This window comes from Engystomops pustulosus, chromosome 2, assembly GCF_040894005.1.
Source record: "Engystomops pustulosus chromosome 2, aEngPut4.maternal, whole genome shotgun sequence".
Lineage (NCBI taxonomy): Eukaryota > Metazoa > Chordata > Amphibia > Anura > Leptodactylidae > Engystomops > Engystomops pustulosus.
In genome coordinates this window covers 49,754,860-49,778,543 of record NC_092412.1, presented here as the reverse complement: position 1 = coordinate 49,778,543, position 23,684 = coordinate 49,754,860, and positions in this window count along the sequence as shown.

Here is a 23,684-nt window from a genome sequence, read left to right as displayed (position 1 = left end):
CTGGATCACAACATTTGACCTGATGCCAGGGAAAGAAAGGGCTATCATTTATTTTCGTTTTTCGGTTGTCGTTTTTTTTTGAACCATCAGGCGGACTTTGGAGAGGATAGGGCCAGCTGTAAGGGGACGGAGGAGGCTGGATGTTTTTAACTTCATGTGTGCAATCTGTGAAGGTTCCACACTTGATGTTAAATAAAATTTTTAAAGCCTGATGGTCCAAAATATCTACTGCTTAGTGACCCTTTGTGTTGCGGTCACACAGACTTTCGTATTGGCGTTGCACACCAGTTTCTTGCTCTTGCTGTGAGCAAGAAACAGGTCATATCTCTAAGGAAGAAGAAAATTGGCAAGACTCTTTGGGTGCCAAAGCAGACAGGCACGAAATGGTCAAGGAGGACCCTGGCGTTTTGAGCAACCATTGGATCGTGGGATGAGTCTTTGAGCGCTCTGGATGACCCAAAGGCAGACGGTCAGGAGTTCTGGAACATCAGATGGTTTAAAGGTAGGCAGATATATTCTTTAATCCATATTTAAGCCCATTGCTTTTCCTTTGCATCATCAATGTGGTCCAGAAATGGAAGACATGTGTCATTTATTCTTTACTGGATCACAACATTTGACCTGATGCCAGGGAAACAAAGGGCTATCATTTATTTTCGTTTTTCGATTGTCGTTTTTTTTTGAACCATCAGGCGGACTTTGGAGAGGATACGGCCAGCTGTAAGGGGACGGAGGAGGCTGGATGTTTTTAACATCATGTGTGCAATCTATGAAGGTTGCACACTTGATGTTAAATTATTTTTTTAAAGCCTGATGGTCCAAAATATCTACTGCTTAGTGACCCTTTGTGTCGCGTTCACACAGATTTTCGTATTGGCATTGCACACCAGTTTCTTGCTCTTGCTGTGAGAAAGAAACTGGTCATATCTCTAAAGAAGAAGAAAATTGCCAAGACTCTTTGGGTGTCAAAGAAGACAGGCACTTAATGGACAAGGAGGACCCTGGCGTTTTGTGCAACCATTGGATCGTGGGATGAGTCTTTGAGCGCTCTGGATGACCCAAAAGCAGACGGTCAGGAGTTCTGGAACATCAGATGGTTTAAAGGTAGGCAGATATATTCTTTAAACCATATTTAAGCCCATTGCTTTTCCTTTGCATCATCAATGTGGTCCAGAAATGGAAGACATGTGTCATTTATTCTTTACTGGATCACAACATTTGACCTGATGCCAGGGAAACAAAGGGCTATCGTTTATTTTTGTTTTTCGATTGTCGCTTTTTTTGAACCATCAGGCGAACTTTGGAGGGGATACGGCCAGCTGTAAGGGGACGGAGGAGGCTGGATGTTTTTAACATCATGTGTGCAATCTATGAAGGTTGCACACTTGATGTTAAATTATTTTTTTAAAGCATGATGGTCCAAAATATCTACTGCTTAGTGACCCTTTGTGTCGCGGTCACACAGATTTTCGTAATGGCGTTGCACACCAGTTTCTTGCTCTTGCTGTGAGCAAGAAACTGGTCATATCTCTAAGGAAGAAGAAAATTGCCAAGACTCTTTGGGTGCCAAAGAAGACAGGTACGAAATGGACAAGGAGGACCCTGGCATTTTGTGCAACCATTGGATCGTGGGATGAGTCTTTGAGCGCTCTGGATGACCCAAAGGCAGACGGTCAGGAGTTCTGGAAAATCAGATGGTTTAAAGGTAGGCAGATATATTCTTTAAACCATATTTAAGCCCATTGCTTTTCCTTTGCATCATCAATGTGGTCCAGAAATGGAAGACATGTGTCATTTATTCTTTACTGGATCACAACATTTGACCTGATGCCAGGGAAACAAAGGGCTATCGTTTATTTTTGTTTTTCGATTGTCGCTTTTTTTGAACCATCAGGCGGACTTTGGAGAGGATACGGCCAGCTGTAAGGGGACGGAGGAGGCTGGATGTTTTTAACATCATGTGTGCAATCTATGAAGGTTGCACACTTGATGTTAAATTGTTTTTTTAAAGCCTGATGGTCCAAAATATCTACTGCTTAGTGACCCTTTGTGTCGCGGTCACACAGACTTTCGTATTGGCGTTGCACACCAGTTTCTTGCTCTTGCTGTGCGCAAGAAACAGGTCCTATCTCTTAGGAAGAAGAAAATTGCCAAGACTCTTTGGATGCAAGGGAAGAGAGGCACTTAATGGACAAGGAGGACCCTGGCGTTTTGTGCAACCATTGGATCGTGGGATGAGTCTTTGAGCGCTCTGGATGACCCAAAGGCAGACGGTCAGGAGTTCTGGAACATTAGATGGTTTAAAGGTAGGCAGATATATTCTTTAAACCATATTTAAGCCCATTGCTTTTCCTTTGCATCATCAATGTGGTCCAAAAAGGAAGACGTGTCATTTATTCTTTACTGGATCACAACATTTGACCTGATGCCAGGGAAACAAAGGGCTATCGTTTATTTTTGTTTCTCGATTGTCGCTTTTTTTGAACCATCAGGCGGACTTTGGAGAGGATACGGCCAGCTGTAAGGGGACGGAGGAGGCTGGATGTTTTCAACATCATGTGTGCAATCTGTGAAGGTTCCACACTTGATGTTAAATAAAATTTTTAAAGCCTGATGGTCCAAAATATCTACTGCTTAGTGACCCTTTGTGTCGTGGTCACAGAGACTTTTCGTATTGGCGTTGCACACCAGTTTCTTGCTCTTGCTGTGAGCAAGAAACAGGTCATATCTCTAAGGAAGAAGAAAATTGCCAAGACTCTTTGGGTGCCAAAGAAGACAGGCACGAAATGGACAAGGAGGACCCTGGCATTTTGAGCAACCATTGGATCGTGGGATGAGTCTTTGAGCGCTCTGGATGACCCAAAGGCAGGCGGTCAGGAGTTCTGGAACATCAGATGGTTTAAAGGTAGGCAGATATATTCTTTAAACCATATTTAAGCCCATTGCTTTTCCTTTGCATCATCAATGTGGTCCAAAATGGAAGACATGTGTCATTTATTCTTTACTGGATCACAACATTTGACCTGATGCCAGGGAAACAAAGGGCTATCGTTTATTTTTGTTTTTCGATTGTCGCTTTTTTTGAACCATCAGGCGGACTTTGGAGAGGATACGGCCAGCTGTAAGGGGACGGAGGAGGCTGGATGTTTTTAACATCATGTGTGCAATCTATGAAGGTTGCACACTTGATGTTAAATTATTTTTTTAAAGCCTGATGGTCCAAAATATCTACTGCTTAGTGACCCTTTGTGTCGCGGTCACACAGATTTTCGTATTGGCGTTGCACACCAGTTTCTTGCTCTTGCTGTGCGCAAGAAACAGGTCCTATCTCTTAGGAAGAAGAAAATTGCCAAGACTCTTTGGATGCAAGGGAAGAGAGGCACTTAATGGACAAGGAGGACCCTGGCGTTTTGTGCAACCATTGGATCGTGGGATGAGTCTTTGAGCGCTCTGGATGACCCAAAGGCAGACGGTCAGGAGTTCTGGAACATCAGATGGTTTAAAGGTAGGCAGATATATTCTTTAAACCATATTTAAGCCCATTGCTTTTCCTTTGCATCATCAATGTGGTCCAAAAAGGAAGACGTGTCATTTATTCTTTACTGGATCACAACATTTGACCTGATGCCAGGGAAACAAAGGGCTATCGTTTATTTTTGTTTCTCGATTGTCGCTTTTTTTGAACCATCAGGCGGACTTTGGAGAGGATACGGCCAGCTGTAAGGGGACGGAGGAGGCTGGATGTTTTCAACATCATGTGTGCAATCTGTGAAGGTTCCACACTTGATGTTAAATAAAATTTTTAAAGCCTGATGGTCCAAAATATCTACTGCTTAGTGACCCTTTGTGTCGTGGTCACAGAGACTTTTCGTATTGGCGTTGCACACCAGTTTCTTGCTCTTGCTGTGAGCAAGAAACAGGTCATATCTCTAAGGAAGAAGAAAATTGCCAAGACTCTTTGGGTGCCAAAGAAGACAGGCACGAAATGGACAAGGAGGACCCTGGCATTTTGAGCAACCATTGGATCGTGGGATGAGTCTTTGAGCGCTCTGGATGACCCAAAGGCAGACGGTCAGGAGTTCTGGAAAATCAGATGGTTTAAAGGTAGGCAGATATATTCTTTAAACCATATTTAAGCCCATTGCTTTTCCTTTGCATCATCAATGTGGTCCAGAAATGGAAGACATGTGTCATTTATTCTTTACTGGATCACAACATTTGACCTGATGCCAGGGAAACAAAGGGCTATCGTTTATTTTTGTTTTTCGATTGTCGCTTTTTTTGAACCATCAGGCGGACTTTGGAGAGGATACGGCCAGCTGTAAGGGGACGGAGGAGGCTGGATGTTTTTAACATCATGTGTGCAATCTATGAAGGTTGCACACTTGATGTTAAATTGTTTTTTTAAAGCCTGATGGTCCAAAATATCTACTGCTTAGTGACCCTTTGTGTCGCGGTCACACAGACTTTCGTATTGGCGTTGCACACCAGTTTCTTGCTCTTGCTGTGCGCAAGAAACAGGTCCTATCTCTTAGGAAGAAGAAAATTGCCAAGACTCTTTGGATGCAAGGGAAGAGAGGCACTTAATGGACAAGGAGGACCCTGGCGTTTTGTGCAACCATTGGATCGTGGGATGAGTCTTTGAGCGCTCTGGATGACCCAAAGGCAGACGGTCAGGAGTTCTGGAACATCAGATGGTTTAAAGGTAGGCAGATATATTCTTTAAACCATATTTAAGCCCATTGCTTTTCCTTTGCATCATCAATGTGGTCCAAAAAGGAAGACGTGTCATTTATTCTTTACTGGATCACAACATTTGACCTGATGCCAGGGAAACAAAGGGCTATCATTTATTTTCGTTTTTCGATTGTCGTTTTTTTTTGAACCATCAGGCGGACTTTGGAGAGGATAGGGCCAGCTGTAAGGGGACGGAGGAGGCTGGATGTTTTTAACTTCATGTGTGCAATCTGTGAAGGTTCCACACTTGATGTTATATAAAATTTTTAAAGCCTGATGGTCCAAAATATCTACTGCTTAGTGACCCTTTGTGTTGCGGTCACACAGACTTTCGTATTGGCGTTGCACACCAGTTTCTTGCTCTTGCTGTGAGCAAGAAACAGGTCATATCTCTAAGGAAGAAGAAAATTGCCAAGACTCTTTGGGTGCCAAAGAAGACAGGCACGAAATGGTCAAGGAGGACCCTGGCATTTTGAGCAACCATTGGATCGTGGGATGAGTCTTTGAGCGTTCTGGATGACCCAAAGGCAGACGGTCAGGAGTTCTGGAACATCAGATGGTTTAAAGGTAGGCAGATATATTCTTTAAACCATATTTAAGCCCATTGCTTTTCCTTTGCATCATCAATGTGGTCCAGAAATGGAAGACATGTGTCATTTATTCTTTACTGGATCACAACATTTGACCTGATGCCAGGGAAACAAAGGGCTATCATTTATTTTCGTTTTTCGATTGTCGTTTTTTTTTGAACCATCAGGCGGACTTTGGAGAGGATACGGCCAGCTGTAAGGGGACGGAGGAGGCTGGATGTTTTTAACATCATGTGTGCAATCTGTGAAGGTTCCACACTTGATGTTAAATAAAATTTTTAAAGCCTGATGGTCCAAAATATCTACTGCTTAGTGACCCTTTGTGTTGCGGTCACACAGACTTTCGTATTGGCGTTGCACACCAGTTTCTTGCTCTTGCTGTGAGCAAGAAACAGGTCATATCTCTTAGGAAGAAGAAAATTGCCAAGACTCTTTGGGTGCCAAAGCAGACAGGCACGAAATGGACAAGGAGGACCCTGGCGTTTTGTGCAACCATTATATCGTGGGATGAGTCTTTGAGCGCTCTGGATGACCCAAAGGCAAACGGTCAGGAGTTCTGGCACATCAGATGGTTTAAAGGTAGGCAGATATATTCTTTAATCCATATTTAAGCCCATTGCTTTTCCTTTGCATCATCAATGTGGTCCAGAAATGGAAGACATGTGTCATTTATTCTTTACTGGATCACAACATTTGACCTGATGCCAGGGAAACAAAGGGCTATGGTTTATTTTTGTTTTTCGATTGTCGCTTTTTTTGAACCATCAGGCGGACTTTGGAGAGGATACGGCCAGCTGTAAGGGGACGGAGGAGGCTGGATGTTTTTAACATCATGTGTGCAATCTATGAAGGTTGCACACTTGATGTTAAATTATTTTTTTAAAGCCTGATGGTCCAAAATATCTACTGCTTAGTGACCCTTTGTGTCGCGGTCACACAGATTTTCGTATTGGCATTGCACACCAGTTTCTTGCTCTTGCTGTGAGAAAGAAACAGGTCATATCTCTAAAGAAGAAGAAAATTGCCAAGACTCTTTGGGTGCCAAAGAAGACAGGCACTTAATGGACAAGGAGGACCCTGGCGTTTTGTGCAACCATTGGATCGTGGGATGAGTCTTTGAGCGCTCTGGATGACCCAAAAGCAGACGGTCAGGAGTTCTGGAACATCAGATGGTTTAAAGGTAGGCAGATATATTCTTTAAACCATATTTAAGCCCATTGCTTTTCCTTTGCATCATCAATGTGGTCCAGAAATGGAAGACATGTGTCATTTATTCTTTACTGGATCACAACATTTGACCTGATGCCAGGGAAACAAAGGGCTATCGTTTATTTTTGTTTTTCGATTGTCGCTTTTTTTGAACCATCAGGCGAACTTTGGAGAGGATACGGCCAGCTGTAAGGGGACGGAGGAGGCTGGATGTTTTTAACATCATGTGTGCAATCTATGAAGGTTGCACACTTGATGTTAAATTATTTTTTTAAAGCCTGATGGTCCAAAATATCTACTGCTTAGTGACCCTTTGTATCGCGGTCACACAGACTTTCGTATTGGCGTTGCACACCAGTTTCTTGCTCTTGCTGTGAGCAAGACACAGGTCATATCTCTAAGGAAGAAGAAAATTGCCAAGACTCTTTGGGTGCCAAAGAAAACAGGCACTTAATGGACAAGGAGGACCCTGGCGTTTTGTGCAACCATTGGATCGTGGGATGAGTCTTTGAGCGCTCTGGATGACCCAAAGGCAGACGGTCAGGAGTTCTGGAACATCAGATGGTTTAAAGGTAGGCAGATATATTCTTTAAACCATATTTAAGCCCATTGCTTTTCCTTTGCATCATCAATGTGGTCCAAAATGGAAGACATGTGTCATTTATTCTTTACTGGATCACAACATTTGACCTGATGCCAGGGAAACAAAGGGCTATCGTTTATTTTTGTTTTTCGATTGTCGCTTTTTTTTGAACCATCAGGCGAACTTTGGAGGGGATACGGCCAGCTGTAAGGGGACGGAGGAGGCTGGATGTTTTTAACATCATGTGTGCAATCTATGAAGGTTGCACACTTGATGTTAAATTATTTTTTTAAAGCATGATGGTCCAAAATATCTACTGCTTAGTGACCCTTTGTGTCGCGGTCACACAGATTTTCGTAATGGCGTTGCACACCAGTTTCTTGCTCTTGCTGTGAGCAAGAAACTGGTCATATCTCTAAGGAAGAAGAAAATTGCCAAGACTCTTTGGGTGCCAAAGAAGACAGGTACGAAATGGACAAGGAGGACCCTGGCATTTTGTGCAACCATTGGATCGTGGGATGAGTCTTTGAGCGCTCTGGATGACCCAAAGGCAGACGGTCAGGAGTTCTGGAAAATCAGATGGTTTAAAGGTAGGCAGATATATTCTTTAAACCATATTTAAGCCCATTGCTTTTCCTTTGCATCATCAATGTGGTCCAGAAATGGAAGACATGTGTCATTTATTCTTTACTGGATCACAACATTTGACCTGATGCCAGGGAAACAAAGGGCTATCGTTTATTTTTGTTTTTCGATTGTCGCTTTTTTTGAACCATCAGGCGGACTTTGGAGAGGATACGGCCAGCTGTAAGGGGACGGAGGAGGCTGGATGTTTTTAACATCATGTGTGCAATCTATGAAGGTTGCACACTTGATGTTAAATTGTTTTTTTAAAGCCTGATGGTCCAAAATATCTACTGCTTAGTGACCCTTTGTGTCGCGGTCACACAGACTTTCGTATTGGCGTTGCACACCAGTTTCTTGCTCTTGCTGTGCGCAAGAAACAGGTCCTATCTCTTAGGAAGAAGAAAATTGCCAAGACTCTTTGGATGCAAGGGAAGAGAGGCACTTAATGGACAAGGAGGACCCTGGCGTTTTGTGCAACCATTGGATCGTGGGATGAGTCTTTGAGCGCTCTGGATGACCCAAAGGCAGACGGTCAGGAGTTCTGGAACATCAGATGGTTTAAAGGTAGGCAGATATATTCTTTAAACCATATTTAAGCCCATTGCTTTTCCTTTGCATCATCAATGTGGTCCAAAAAGGAAGACGTGTCATTTATTCTTTACTGGATCACAACATTTGACCTGATGCCAGGGAAACAAAGGGCTATCGTTTATTTTTGTTTCTCGATTGTCGCTTTTTTTGAACCATCAGGCGGACTTTGGAGAGGATACGGCCAGCTGTAAGGGGACGGAGGAGGCTGGATGTTTTCAACATCATGTGTGCAATCTGTGAAGGTTCCACACTTGATGTTAAATAAAATTTTTAAAGCCTGATGGTCCAAAATATCTACTGCTTAGTGACCCTTTGTGTCGTGGTCACAGAGACTTTTCGTATTGGCGTTGCACACCAGTTTCTTGCTCTTGCTGTGAGCAAGAAACAGGTCATATCTCTAAGGAAGAAGAAAATTGCCAAGACTCTTTGGGTGCCAAAGAAGACAGGCACGAAATGGACAAGGAGGACCCTGGCATTTTGAGCAACCATTGGATCGTGGGATGAGTCTTTGAGCGCTCTGGATGACCCAAAGGCAGACGGTCAGGAGTTCTGGAACATCAGATGGTTTAAAGGTAGGCAGATATATTCTTTAAACCATATTTAAGCCCATTGCTTTTCCTTTGCATCATCAATGTGGTCCAAAATGGAAGACATGTGTCATTTATTCTTTACTGGATCACAACATTTGACCTGATGCCAGGGAAACAAAGGGCTATCGTTTATTTTTGTTTTTCGATTGTCGCTTTTTTTGAACCATCAGGCGGACTTTGGAGAGGATACGGCCAGCTGTAAGGGGACGGAGGAGGCTGGATGTTTTTAACATCATGTGTGCAATCTATGAAGGTTGCACACTTGATGTTAAATTATTTTTTTAAAGCCTGATGGTCCAAAATATCTACTGCTTAGTGACCCTTTGTATCGCGGTCACACAGACTTTCGTATTGGCGTTGCACACCAGTTTCTTGCTCTTGCTGTGAGCAAGAAACAGGTCATATCTCTAAGGAAGAAGAAATTTGCCAAGACTCTTTGGGTGCCAAAGAAGACAGGCACTTAATGGACAAGGAGGACCCTGGCGTTTTGTGCAACCATTGGATCGTGGGATGAGTCTTTGAGCGCTCTTGATGACCCAAAGGCAGACGGTCAGGAGTTATGGAACATCAGATGGTTTAAAGGTAGGCAGATATATTCTTTAAACCATATTTAAGCCCATTGCTTTTCCTTTGCATCATCAATGTGGTCCAGAAATGGAAGACATGTGTCATTTATTCTTTACTGGATCACAACATTTGACCTGATGCCAGGGAAACAAAGGGCTATCATTTATTTTCATTTTTTCGATTGTCGTTTTTTTTGAACCATCAGGCGGACTTTGGAGAGGATACGGCTAGCCGTAAGAGGACGGAGGAGGCTGGATGTTTTTAACATCATGTGTGCAATCTATGAAGGTTGCACACTTGATGTTAAATTATTTTTTTAAAGCCTGATGGTCCAAAATATCTACTGCTTAGTGACCCTTTGTGTAAAGGTCACAGAGACTTTTCGTATTGGCGTTGCACACCAGTTTCTTGCTCTTGCTGTGAGCAAGAAACAGGTCATATCTCTTAGGAAGAAGAAAATTGCCAAGACTCTTTAAGTGCTAAAGAAGACAGGCACTTAATGGACAAGGAGGACCCTGGCGTTTTGTGCAACCATTGGATCGTGGGATGAGTCTTTGAGCGCTCTGGATGGCCCAAAAGCAGACGGTCAGGAGTTCTGGAACATCAGATGGTTTAAAGGTAGGCAGATATATTCTTTAAACCATATTTAAGCCCATTGCTTTTCCTTTGCATCATCAATGTGGTCCAGAAAAGGAAGACATGTGTCATTTATTCTTTACTGGATCACAACATTTGACCTGATGCCAGGGAAACAAAGGGCTATCGTTTATTTTTGTTTTTCGATTGTCGCTTTTTTTGAACCATCAGGCGGACTTTGGAGAGGATACGGCCAGCTGTAAGGGGACGGAGGAGGCTGGATGTTTTTAACATCATGTGTGCAATCTATGAAGGTTGCACACTTGATGTTAAATTGTTTTTTTAAAGCCTGATGGTCCAAAATATCTACTGCTTAGTGACCCTTTGTGTCGCGGTCACACAGATTTTCGTATTGGCATTGCACACCAGTTTCTTGCTCTTGCTGTAAGAAAGAAACAGGTCATATCTCTAAGGAAGAAGAAAATTGCCAAGACTCTTTGGGTGCCAAAGAAGACAGGCACTTAATGGACAAGGAGGACCCTGGCGTTTTGTGCAACCATTGGATCGTGGGATGAGTCTTTGAGCGCTCTGGATGACCCAAAGGCAGACGGTCAGGAGTTCTGGAACATCAGATGGTTGAAAGGTAGGCAGATATATTCTTTAAACCATATTTAAGCCCATTGCTTTTCCTTTGCATCATCAATGTGGTCCAAAATGGAAGACATGTGTCATTTATTCTTTACTGGATCACAACATTTGACCTGATGCCAGGGAAACAAAGGGCTATCGTTTATTTTTGTTTTTCGATTGTCGCTTTTTTTTGAACCATCAGGCGAACTTTGGAGAGGATACGGCCAGCTGTAAGGGGACGGAGGAGGCTGGATGTTTTTAACATCATGTGTGCAATCTATGAAGGTTGCACACTTGATGTTAAATTATTTTTTTAAAGCCTGATGGTCCAAAATATCTACTGCTTAGTGACCCTTTGTATCGCGGTCACACAGACTTTCGTATTGGCGTTGCACACCAGTTTTTTTGCTCTTGCTGTGAGCAAGAAACAGGTCATATCTCTAAGGAAGAAGATAATTGCCAAGACTCTTTGGGTGCCAAAGAAGACAGGCACTTAATGGACAAGGAGGACCCTGGCGTTTTGTGCAACCATTGGATCGTGGGATGAGTCTTTGAGCGCTCTGGATGACCCAAAGGCAGACGGTCAGGAGTTCTGGAACATCAGATGGTTTAAAGGTAGGCAGATATATTCTTTAATCCATATTTAAGCCCATTGCTTTTCCTTTGCATCATCAATGTGGTCCAGAAATGGAAGACATGTGTCATTTATTCTTTACTGGATCACAACATTTGACCTGATGCCAAGGAAACAAAGGGCTATCATTTATTTTCGTTTTTCGATTGTCGTTTTTTTTTTAACCATCAGGCGGACTTTGGAGAGGATACGGCCAGCTGTAAGGGGACGGAGGAGGCTGGATGTTTTTAACATCATGTGTGCAATCTATGAAGGTTGCACACTTGATGTTAAATTATTTTTTTAAAGCCTGATGGTCCAAAATATCTACTGCTTAGTGACCCTTTGTGTCGCGGTCACACAGATTTTCGTATTGGCGTTGCACACCAGTTTCTTGCTCTTGCTGTGAGCAAGAAACAGGTCATATCTCTAAGGAAGAAGAAAATTGCCAAGACTCTTTGGGTGCCAAAGAAGACAGGCACGAAATGGACAAGGAGGACCCTGGCATTTTGTGCAACCATTGGATCGTGGGATGAGTCTTTGAGCGCTCTGGATGACCCAAAGGCAGACGGTCAGGAGTTCTGGAACAACAGATGGTTTAAAGGTAGGCAGATATATTCTTTAAACCATATTTAAGCCCATTGCTTTTCCTTTGCATCATCAATGTGGTCCAGAAATGGAAGACATGTGTCATTTATTCTTTACTGGATCACAACATTTGACCTGATGCCAGGGAAACAAAGGGTTATCGTTTATTTTTGTTTTTCGATTGTCGCTTTTTTTGAACCATCAGGCGGACTTTGGAGAGGATACGGCCAGCTGTAAGGGGACGGAGGAGGCTGGATGTTTTTAACATCATGTGTGCAATCTGTAAAGGTTCCACACTTGATGTTAAATAAAATTTTTAAAGCCTGATGGTCCAAAATATCTACTGCTTAGTGACCCTTTGTGTCGTGGTCACAGAGACTTTTCGTATTGGCGTTGCACACCAGTTTCTTGCTCTTGCTGTGCGCAAGAAACAGGTCATATCTCTTAGGAAGAAGAAAATTGCCAAGACTCTTTGGGTGCCAAAGAAGACAGGCACGAAATGGACAAGGAGGACCCTGGCATTTTGAGCAACCATTGGATCGTGGGATGAGTCTTTGAGCGCTCTGGATGACCCAAAGGCAGACGGTCAGGAGTTCTGGAACATCAGATGGTTTAAAGGTAGGCAGATAAATTCTTTAAACAATATTTATGTTCATTGCTTTTTTCTCTTGCATCATCAATGTGATCCAGAAATGGAAGACTTGTCATTTATTCTTTACTGGATCACAACATTTGACCTGATGCCAGGGAAACAAAGGGCTATCGTTTATTTTTGTTTTTCGATTGTCGCTTTTTTTGAACCATCAGGCGGACTTTGGAGAGGATACGGACAGCTGTAAGGGGACGGAGGAGGCTGGATGTTTTTAACATCATGTGTGCAATCTATGAAGGTTGCACACTTGATGTTAAATTAATTTTTTAAAGCCTGATGGTCCAAAATATCTACTGCTTAGTGACCCTTTGTATCGCGGTCACACAGACTTTCGTATTGGCGTTGCACACCAGTTTCTTGCTCTTGCTGTGAGCAAGAAACAGGTCATATCTCTAAGGAAGAAGAAAATTGCCAAGACTCTTTGGGTGCCAAAGAAGACAGGCACTTAATGGACAAGGAGGACCCTGGCGTTTTGTGCAACCATTGGATCGTGGGATGAGTCTTTGAGCGCTCTGGATGACCCAAAGGCAGACGGTCAGGAGTTCTGGAACATCAGATGGTTTAAAGGTAGGCAGATATATTCTTTAATCCATATTTAAGCCCATTGCTTTTCCTTTGCATCATCAATGTGGTCCAGAAATGGAAGACATGTGTCATTTATTCTTTACTGGATCACAACATTTGACCTGATGCCAGGGAAACAAAGGGCTATCATTTATTTTCGTTTTTCGATTGTCGTTTTTTTTTTAACCATCAGGCGGACTTTGGAGAGGATACGGCCAGCTGTAAGGGGACGGAGGAGGCTGGATGTTTTTAACATCATGTGTGCAATCTGTGAAGGTTCCACACTTGATGTTAAATAAAATTTTTAAAGCCTGATGGTCCAAAATATCTACTGCTTAGTGACCCTTTGTGTTGCGGTCACACAGACTTTCGTATTGGCGTTGCACACCAGTTTCTTGCTCTTGCTGTGAGCAAGAAACAGGTCATATCTCTAAGGAAGAAGAAAATTGCCAAGACTCTTTGGGTGCCAAAGCAGACAGGCACGAAATGGTCAAGGAGGACCCTGGCGTTTTGAGCAACCATTGGATCGTGGGATGAGTCTTTGAGCGCTCTGGATGACCCAAAGGCAGACGGTCAGGAGTTCTGGAACATCAGATGGTTTAAAGGTAGGCAGATATATTCTTTAATCCATATTTAAGCCCATTGCTTTTCCTTTGCATCATCAATGTGGTCCAGAAATGGAAGACATGTGTCATTTATTCTTTACTGGATCACAACATTTGACCTGATGCCAGGGAAAGAAAGGGCTATCATTTATTTTCGTTTTTCGGTTGTCGTTTTTTTTTGAACCATCAGGCGGACTTTGGAGAGGATAGGGCCAGCTGTAAGGGGACGGAGGAGGCTGGATGTTTTTAACTTCATGTGTGCAATCTGTGAAGGTTCCACACTTGATGTTAAATAAAATTTTTAAAGCCTGATGGTCCAAAATATCTACTGCTTAGTGACCCTTTGTGTTGCGGTCACACAGACTTTCGTATTGGCGTTGCACACCAGTTTCTTGCTCTTGCTGTGAGCAAGAAACAGGTCATATCTCTAAGGAAGAAGAAAATTGCCAAGACTCTTTGGGTGCCAAAGAAGACAGGCACGAAATGGTCAAGGAGGACCCTGGCATTTTGAGCAACCATTGGATCGTGGGATGAGTCTTTGAGCGCTCTGGATGACCCAAAGGCAGACGGTCAGGAGTTCTGGAACATCAGATGGTTTAAAGGTAGGCAGATATATTCTTTAAACCATATTTAAGCCCATTGCTTTTCCTTTGCATCATCAATGTGGTCCAGAAATGGAAGACATGTGTCATTTATTCTTTACTGGATCACAACATTTGACCTGATGCCAGGGAAACAAAGGGCTATCATTTATTTTCGTTTTTCGATTGTCGTTTTTTTTTGAACCATCAGGCGGACTTTGGAGAGGATACGGCCAGCTGTAAGGGGACGGAGGAGGCTGGATGTTTTTAACATCATGTGTGCAATCTGTGAAGGTTCCAAACTTGATGTTAAATAAAATTTTTAAAGCCTGATGGTCCAAAATATCTACTGCTTAGTGACCCTTTGTGTTGCGGTCACACAGACTTTCGTATTGGCGTTGCACACCAGTTTCTTGCTCTTGCTGTGAGCAAGAAACAGGTCATATCTCTAAGGAAGAAGAAAATTGCCAAGACTCTTTGGGTGCCAAAGCAGACAGGCACGAAATGGTCAAGGAGGACCCTGGCGTTTTGAGCAACCATTGGATCGTGGGATGAGTCTTTGAGCGCTCTGGATGACCCAAAGGCAGACGGTCAGGAGTTCTGGAACATCAGATGGTTTAAAGGTAGGCAGATATATTCTTTAATCCATATTTAAGCCCATTGCTTTTCCTTTGCATCATCAATGTGGTCCAGAAATGGAAGACATGTGTCATTTATTCTTTACTGGATCACAACATTTGACCTGATGCCAGGGAAACAAAGGGCTATCATTTATTTTCGTTTTTCGATTGTCGTTTTTTTTTTAACCATCAGGCGGACTTTGGAGAGGATACGGCCAGCTGTAAGGGGACGGAGGAGGCTGGATGTTTTTAACATCATGTGTGCAATCTGTGAAGGTTCCACACTTGATGTTAAATAAAATTTTTAAAGCCTGATGGTCCAAAATATCTACTGCTTAGTGACCCTTTGTGTCGTGGTCACAGAGTCTTTTCGTATTGGCGTTGCACACCAGTTTCTTGCTCTTGCTGTGAGCAAGACACAGGTCATATCTCTAAGGAAGAAGAAAATTGCCAAGACTCTTTGGGTGCCAAAGAAGACAGGCACGAAATGGACAAGGAGGACCCTGGCATTTATTGCAACCATTGGATCGTGGGATGAGTCTTTGAGCGCTCTGGATGACCCAAAGGCAGACGGTCAGGAGTTCTGGCACATCAGATGGTTTAAAGGTAGGCAGATAAATTCTTTAAACAATATTTATGTTCATTGCTTTTTTCTCTTGCATCATCAATGTGATCCAGAAATGGAAGACTTGTCATTTATTCTTTACTGGATCACAACATTTGACCTGATGCCAGGGAAAGAAAGGGCTATCATTTATTTTCGTTTTTCGATTGTCGTTTTTTTTGAACCATCAGGCAGACTTTGGAGAGGATACGGCCAGCTGTAAGGGGACGGAGGAGGCTGGATGTTTTTAACATCATGTGTGCAATCTATGAAGGTTGCACACTTGATGTTAAATTATTTTTTTAAAGCCTGATGGTCCAAAATATCTACTGCTTAGTGACCCTTTGTGTCGCGGTCACACAGATTTTCGTATTGGCATTGCACACCAGTTTCTTGCTCTTGCTGTGAGAAAGAAACAGGTCATATCTCTAAAGAAGAAGAAAATTGCCAAGACTCTTTGGGTGCCAAAGAAGACAGGCACTTAATGGACAAGGAGGACCCTGGCGTTTTGTGCAACCATTGGATCGTGGGATGAGTCTTTGAGCGCTCTGGATGACCCAAAGGCAGACGGTCAGGAGTTCTGGAACATCAGATGGTTTAAAGGTAGGCAGATATATTCTTTAAACCATATTTAAGCCCATTGCTTTTCCTTTGCATCATCCATGTGGTCCAGAAATGGAAGACATGTGTCATTTATTCTTTACTGGATCACAACATTTGACCTGATGCCAGGGAAACAAAGGGCTATCGTTTATTTTTGTTTTTCGATTGTCGCTTTTTTTGAACCATCAGGCGAACTTTGGAGAGGATACGGCCAGCTGTAAGGGGACGGAGGAGGCTGGATGTTTTTAACATCATGTGTGCAATCTATGAAGGTTGCACACTTGATGTTAAATTATTTTTTTAAAGCCTGATGGTCCAAAATATCTACTGCTTAGTGACCCTTTGTATCGCGGTCACACAGACTTTCGTATTGGCGTTGCACACCAGTTTCTTGCTCTTGCTGTGAGCAAGACACAGGTCATATCTCTAAGGAAGAAGAAAATTGCCAAGACTCTTTGGGTGCCAAAGAAAACAGGCACTTAATGGACAAGGAGGACCCTGGCGTTTTGTGCAACCATTGGATCGTGGGATGAGTCTTTGAGCGCTCTGGATGACCCAAAGGCAGACGGTCAGGAGTTCTGGAACATCAGATGGTTTAAAGGTAGGCAGATATATTCTTTAAACCATATTTAAGCCCATTGCTTTTCCTTTGCATCATCAATGTGGTCCAAAATGGAAGACATGTGTCATTTATTCTTTACTGGATCACAACATTTGACCTGATGCCAGGGAAACAAAGGGCTATCGTTTATTTTTGTTTTTCGATTGTCGCTTTTTTTTGAACCATCAGGCGAACTTTGGAGGGGATACGGCCAGCTGTAAGGGGACGGAGGAGGCTGGATGTTTTTAACATCATGTGTGCAATCTATGAAGGTTGCACACTTGATGTTAAATTATTTTTTTAAAGCATGATGGTCCAAAATATCTACTGCTTAGTGACCCTTTGTGTCGCGGTCACACAGACTTTCGTATTGGCGTTGCACACCAGTTTCTTGCTCTTGCTGTGAGCAAGACACAGGTCATATCTCTAAGGAAGAAGAAAATTGCCAAGACTCTTTGGGTGCCAAAGAAAACAGGCACTTAATGGACAAGGAGGACCCTGGCGTTTTGTGCAACCATTGGATCGTGGGATGAGTCTTTGAGCGCTCTGGATGACCCAAAGGCAGACGGTCAGGAGTTCTGGAACATCAGATGGTTTAAAGGTAGGCAGATATATTCTTTAAACCATATTTAAGCCCATTGCTTTTCCTTTGCATCATCAATGTGGTCCAAAATGGAAGACATGTGTCATTTATTCTTTACTGGATCACAACATTTGACCTGATGCCAGGGAAACAAAGGGCTATCGTTTATTTTTGTTTTTCGATTGTCGCTTTTTTTTGAACCATCAGGCGAACTTTGGAGGGGATACGGCCAGCTGTAAGGGGACGGAGGAGGCTGGATGTTTTTAACATCATGTGTGCAATCTATGAAGGTTGCACACTTGATGTTAAATTATTTTTTTAAAGCATGATGGTCCAAAATATCTACTGCTTAGTGACCCTTTGTGTCGCGGTCACACAGATTTTCGTAATGGCGTTGCACACCAGTTTCTTGCTCTTGCTGTGAGCAAGAAACTGGTCATATCTCTAAGGAAGAAGAAAATTGCCAAGACTCTTTGGGTGCCAAAGAAGACAGGTACGAAATGGACAAGGAGGACCCTGGCATTTTGTGCAACCATTGGATCGTGGGATGAGTCTTTGAGCGCTCTGGATGACCCAAAGGCAGACGGTCAGGAGTTCTGGAAAATCAGATGGTTTAAAGGTAGGCAGATATATTCTTTAAACCATATTTAAGCCCATTGCTTTTCCTTTGCATCATCAATGTGGTCCAGAAATGGAAGACATGTGTCATTTATTCTTTACTGGATCACAACATTTGACCTGATGCCAGGGAAACAAAGGGCTATCGTTTATTTTTGTTTTTCGATTGTCGCTTTTTTTGAACCATCAGGCGGACTTTGGAGAGGATACGGCCAGCTGTAAGGGGACGGAGGAGGCTGGATGTTTTCAACATCATGTGTGCAATCTGTGAAGGTTCCACACTTGATGTTAAATAAAATTTTTAAAGCCTGATGGTCCAAAATATCTACTGCTTAGTGACCCTTTGTGTCGCGGTCACACAGATTTTCGTATTGGCGTTGCACACCAGTTTCTTGCTCTTGCTGTGAGCAAGAAACAGGTCATATCTCTAAGGAAGAAGAAAATTGCCAAGACTCTTTGGGTGCCAAAGAAGACAGGCACGAAATGGACAAGGAGGACCCTGGCATTTTGTGCAACCATTGGATCGTGGGATGAGTCTTTGAGCGCTCTGGATGACCCAAAGGCAGACGGTCAGGAGTTCTGGAACATCAGATGGTTTAAAGGTAGGCAGATATATTCTTTAAACCATATTTAAGCCCATTGCTTTTCCTTTGCATCATCAATGTGGTCCAAAAAGGAAGACGTGTCATTTATTCTTTACTGGATCACAACATTTGACCTGATGCCAGGGAAACAAAGGGCTATCGTTTATTTTTGTTTCTCGATTGTCGCTTTTTTTGAACCATCAGGCGGACTTTGGAGAGGATACGGCCAGCTGTAAGGGGACGGAGGAGGCTGGATGTTTTCAACATCATGTGTGCAATCTGTGAAGGTTCCACACTTGATGTTAAATAAAATTTTTAAAGCCTGATGGTCCAAAATATCTACTGCTTAGTGACCCTTTGTGTCGTGGTCACAGAGACTTTTCGTATTGGCGTTGCACACCAGTTTCTTGCTCTTGCTGTGAGCAAGAAACAGGTCATATCTCTAAGGAAGAAGAAAATTGCCAAGACTCTTTGGGTGCCAAAGAAGACAGGCACGAAATGGACAAGGAGGACCCTGGCATTTTGAGCAACCATTGGATCGTGGGATGAGTCTTTGAGCGCTCTGGATGACCCAAAGGCAGACGGTCAGGAGTTCTGGAACATCAGATGGTTTAAAGGTAGGCAGATATATTCTTTAAACCATATTTAAGCCCATTGCTTTTCCTTTGCATCATCAATGTGGTCCAAAATGGAAGACATGTGTCATTTATTCTTTACTGGATCACAACATTTGACCTGATGCCAGGGAAACAAAGGGCTATCGTTTATTTTTGTTTTTCGATTGTCGCTTTTTTTGAACCATCAGGCGGACTTTGGAGAGGATACGGCCAGCTGTAAGGGGACGGAGGAGGCTGGATGTTTTTAACATCATGGGGCACATTTACTTACCCGGCCCATTCGCGATCCAGCGGCGCGTTCTCTGCACAGGATTCGGGTCCGGCTGGGATTTAAGATGGTAGTTCCTCCGCCGTCCACCAGGTGGCGCTGCCGCGCCGAAAATAATCTTAACGCCCCGGAATGCACCATCCCATAGAAGGTGAAGGTGAGCGCTCCCCAAGCGACACATTTTCGGTTTTTAAATGCGGCGGTTTTTCCGAATACGTCGGGTTTTCGTTCGGCCACGCCCCCCCGATTTCTGTCGCGCGCATGCCGGCCCCGATGCGCCACAATCCAATCGCGTGCGCCAAAAACCCGGGGCAATTCATGTACAAGCGGCGCAAATCGGAAATATTCGGGTAACACGTCGGGAAAACGCGAATCGGGCCCTTAGTAAATGACCCCCCATGTGTGCAATCTATGAAGGTTGCACACTTGATGTTAAATTATTTTTTTAAAGCCTGATGGTCCAAAATATCTACTGCTTAGTGACCCTTTGTATCGCGGTCACACAGACTTTCGTATTGGCGTTGCACACCAGTTTCTTGCTCTTGCTGTGAGCAAGAAACAGGTCATATCTCTAAGGAAAAAGAAAATTGCCAAGACTCTTTGGGTGTCAAAGAAGACAGGCACTTAATGGACAAGAAGGACCCTGGCATTTTGTGCAACCATTGGATCGTGGGATGAGTCTTTGAGCGCTCTGGATGACCCAAAGGCAGACGGTCAGGAGTTCTGGAACATCAGATGGTTTAAAGGTAAGCAGATATATTCTTTAATCCATATTTAAGCCCATTGCTTTTCCCTTGCATCATCAATGTGGTCCAGAAATGGAAGACATGTGTCATTTATTCTTTACTGGATCACAACATTTGACCTGCTGCCAGGGAAACAAAGGGCTATCATTTATTTTCGTTTTTCGATTGTCGCTTTTGTTGAACCATCAGGCGAACTTTGGAGAGGATACGGCCGGCTGTAAGGGGACGGAGGAGGCTGGATGTTTTTAACATCATGTGTGCAATCTATGAAGGTTGCACACTTGATGTTAAATTATTTTTTTAAAGCCTGATGGTCCAAAATATCTACTGCTTAGTGACCCTTTGTATCGCGGTCACACAGACTTTCGTATTGGCGTTGCACACCAGTTTCTTGCTCTTGCTGTGAGCAAGAAACAGGTCATATCTCTAAGTAAGAAGAAAATTGCCAAGACTCTTTGGGTGCCAAAGAAGACAGGCACTTAATGGACAAGGAGGACCCTGGCGTTTTGTGCAACCATTGGATCGTGGGATGAGTCTTTGAGCGCTCTGGATGACCCAAAGGCAGACGGTCAGGAGTTCTGGAACATCAGATGGTTTAAAGGTAGGCAGATATATTCTTTAATCCATATTTAAGCCCATTGCTTTTCCCTTGCATCATCAATGTGGTCCAGAAATGGAAGACATGTGTCATTTATTCTTTACTGGATCACAACATTTGACCTGCTGCCAGGGAAACAAAGGGCTATCATTTATTTTCGTTTTTCGATTGTCGCTTTTGTTGAACCATCAGGCGAACTTTGGAGAGGATACGGCCGGCTGTAAGGGGACGGAGGAGGCTGGATGTTTTTAACATCATGTGTGCAATCTATGAAGGTTGCACACTTGATGTTAAATTATTTTTTTAAAGCCTGATGCTCCAAAATATCTACTGCTTAGTGACCCTTTGTATCGCGGTCACACAGACTTTCGTATTGGCGTTGCACACCAGTTTCTTGCTCTTGCTGTGAGCAAGAAACAGGTCATATCTCTAAGTAAGAAGAAAATTGCCAAGACTCTTTGGGTGCCAAAGAAGACAGGCACTTAATGGACAAGGAGGACCCTGGCGTTTTGTGCAACCATTGGATCGTGGGATGAGTCTTTGAGCGCTCTGGATGACCCAAAGGCAGACGGTCAGGAGTTCTGGAACATCAGATGGTTTAAAGGTAGGCAGATATATTCTTTAATCCATATTTAAGCCCATTGCTTTTCCCTTGCATCATCAATGTGGTCCAGAAATGGAAGACATGTGTCATTTATTCTTTACTGGATCACAACATTTGACCTGATGCCAGGGAAACAAAGGGCTATCATTTATTTTCGTTTTTCGATTGTCGTTTTTTTTGAACCATCAGGCGGACTTTGGAGAGGATACGGCCAGCTGTAAGGGGACGGAGGAGGCTGGATGTTTTTAACATCATGTGTGCAATCTATGAAGGTTGCACACTTGATGTTAAATTATTTTTTTAAAGCCTGATGGTCCAAAATATCTACTGCTTAGTGACCCTTTGTGTCGCGGTCACACAGATTTTCGTATTGGCATTGCACACCAGTTTCTTGCTCTTGCTGTGAGAAAGAAACAGGTCATATCTCTAAGGAAGAAGAAAATTGCCAAGACTCTTTGGGTGCCAAAGAAGACAGGCACTTAATGCACAAGGAGGACCCTGGCGTTTTGTGCAACCATTGGATCGTGGGATGAGTCTTTGAGCGCTCTGGATGACCCAAAGGCAGACGGTCAGGAGTTCTGGAACATCAGATGGTTTAAAGGTAGGCAGATAAATTCTTTAAACCATATTTAAGCCCATTGCTTTTCCTTTGCATCATCAATGTGGTCCAAAATGGAAGACATGTGTCATTTATTCTTTACTGGATCACAACATTTGACCTGATGCCAGGGAAACAAAGGGCTATCGTTTATTTTTGTTTTTCGATTGTCGCTTTTTTTGAACCATCAGGCGAACTTTGGAGAGGATACGGCCAGCTGTAAGGGGACGGAGGAGGCTGGATGTTTTTAACATCATGTGTGCAATCTATGAAGGTTGCACACTTGATGTTAAATTATTTTTTTAAAGCCTGATGGTCCAAAATATCTACTGCTTAGTGACCCTTTGTGTCGCGGTCACACAGATTTTCGTATTGGCGTTGCACACCAGTTTCTTGCTCTTGCTGTGAGCAAGAAACTGGTCATATCTCTAAGGAAGAAGAAAATTGCCAAGACTCTTTGGGTGCCAAAGAAGACAGGCACGAAATGGACAAGGAGGACCCTGGCATTTTGTGCAACCATAGGATCGTGGGATGAGTCTTTGAGCGCTCTGGATGACCCAAAGGCAGACGGTCAGGAGTTCTGGAACATCAGATGGTTTAAAGGTAGGCAGATATATTCTTTAAACCATATTTAAGCCCATTGCTTTTCCTTTGCATCATCAATGTGGTCCAGAAATGGAATACATGTGTCATTTATTCTTTACTGGATCACAACATTTGACCTGATGCCAGGGAAACAAAGGGCTATCGTTTATTTTTGTTTTTCGATTGTCGCTTTTTTTGAACCATCAGGCGGACTTTGGAGAGGATACGGCCAGCTGTAAGGGGACGGAGGAGGCTGGATGTTTTTAACATCATGTGTGCAATCTATGAAGGTTGCACACTTGATGTTAAATTGTTTTTTTTTTAAAGCCTGATGGTCCAAAATATCTACTGCTTAGTGACCCTTTGTGTCGCGGTCACACAGATTTTCGTATTGGCGTTGCACACCAGTTTCTTGCTCTTGCTGTGAGCAAGAAACTGGTCATATCTCTAAGGAAGAAGAAAATTGCCAAGACTCTTTGGGTGCCAAAGAAGACAGGCACGAAATGGACAAGGAGGACCCTGGCATTTTGTGCAACCATTGGATCGCGGGATGAGTCTTTGAGCGCTCTGGATGACCCAAAGGCAGACGGTCAGGAGTTCTGGAACATCAGATGGTTTAAAGGTAGGCAGATATATTCTTTAAACCATATTAAAGCCCATTGCTTTTCCTTTGCATCATCAATGTGGTCCAGAAATGGAAGACATGTGTCATTTATTCTTTACTGGATCACAACATTTGACCTGATGCCAGGGAAACAAAGGGCTATCGTTTATTTTTGTTTTTCGATTGTCGCTTTTTTTGAACCATCAGGCGGACTTTGGAGAGGATACGGCCAGCTGTAAGGGGACGGAGGAGGCTGGATGTTTTTAACATCATGTGTGCAATCTGTGAAGGTTCCACACTTGATGTTAAATAAAATTTTTAAAGCCTGATGGTCCAAAATATCTACTGCTTAGTGACCCTTTGTGTCGCGGTCACAGAGACTTTTCGTATTGGCGTTGCACACCAGTTTCTTGCTCTTGCTGTGCGCAAGAAACAGGTCCTATCTCTTAGGAAGAAGAAAATTGCCAAGACTCTTTGGGTGCCAAAGAAGACAGGCACGAAATGGACAAGGAGGACCCTGGCATTTTGAGCAACCATTGGATCGCGGG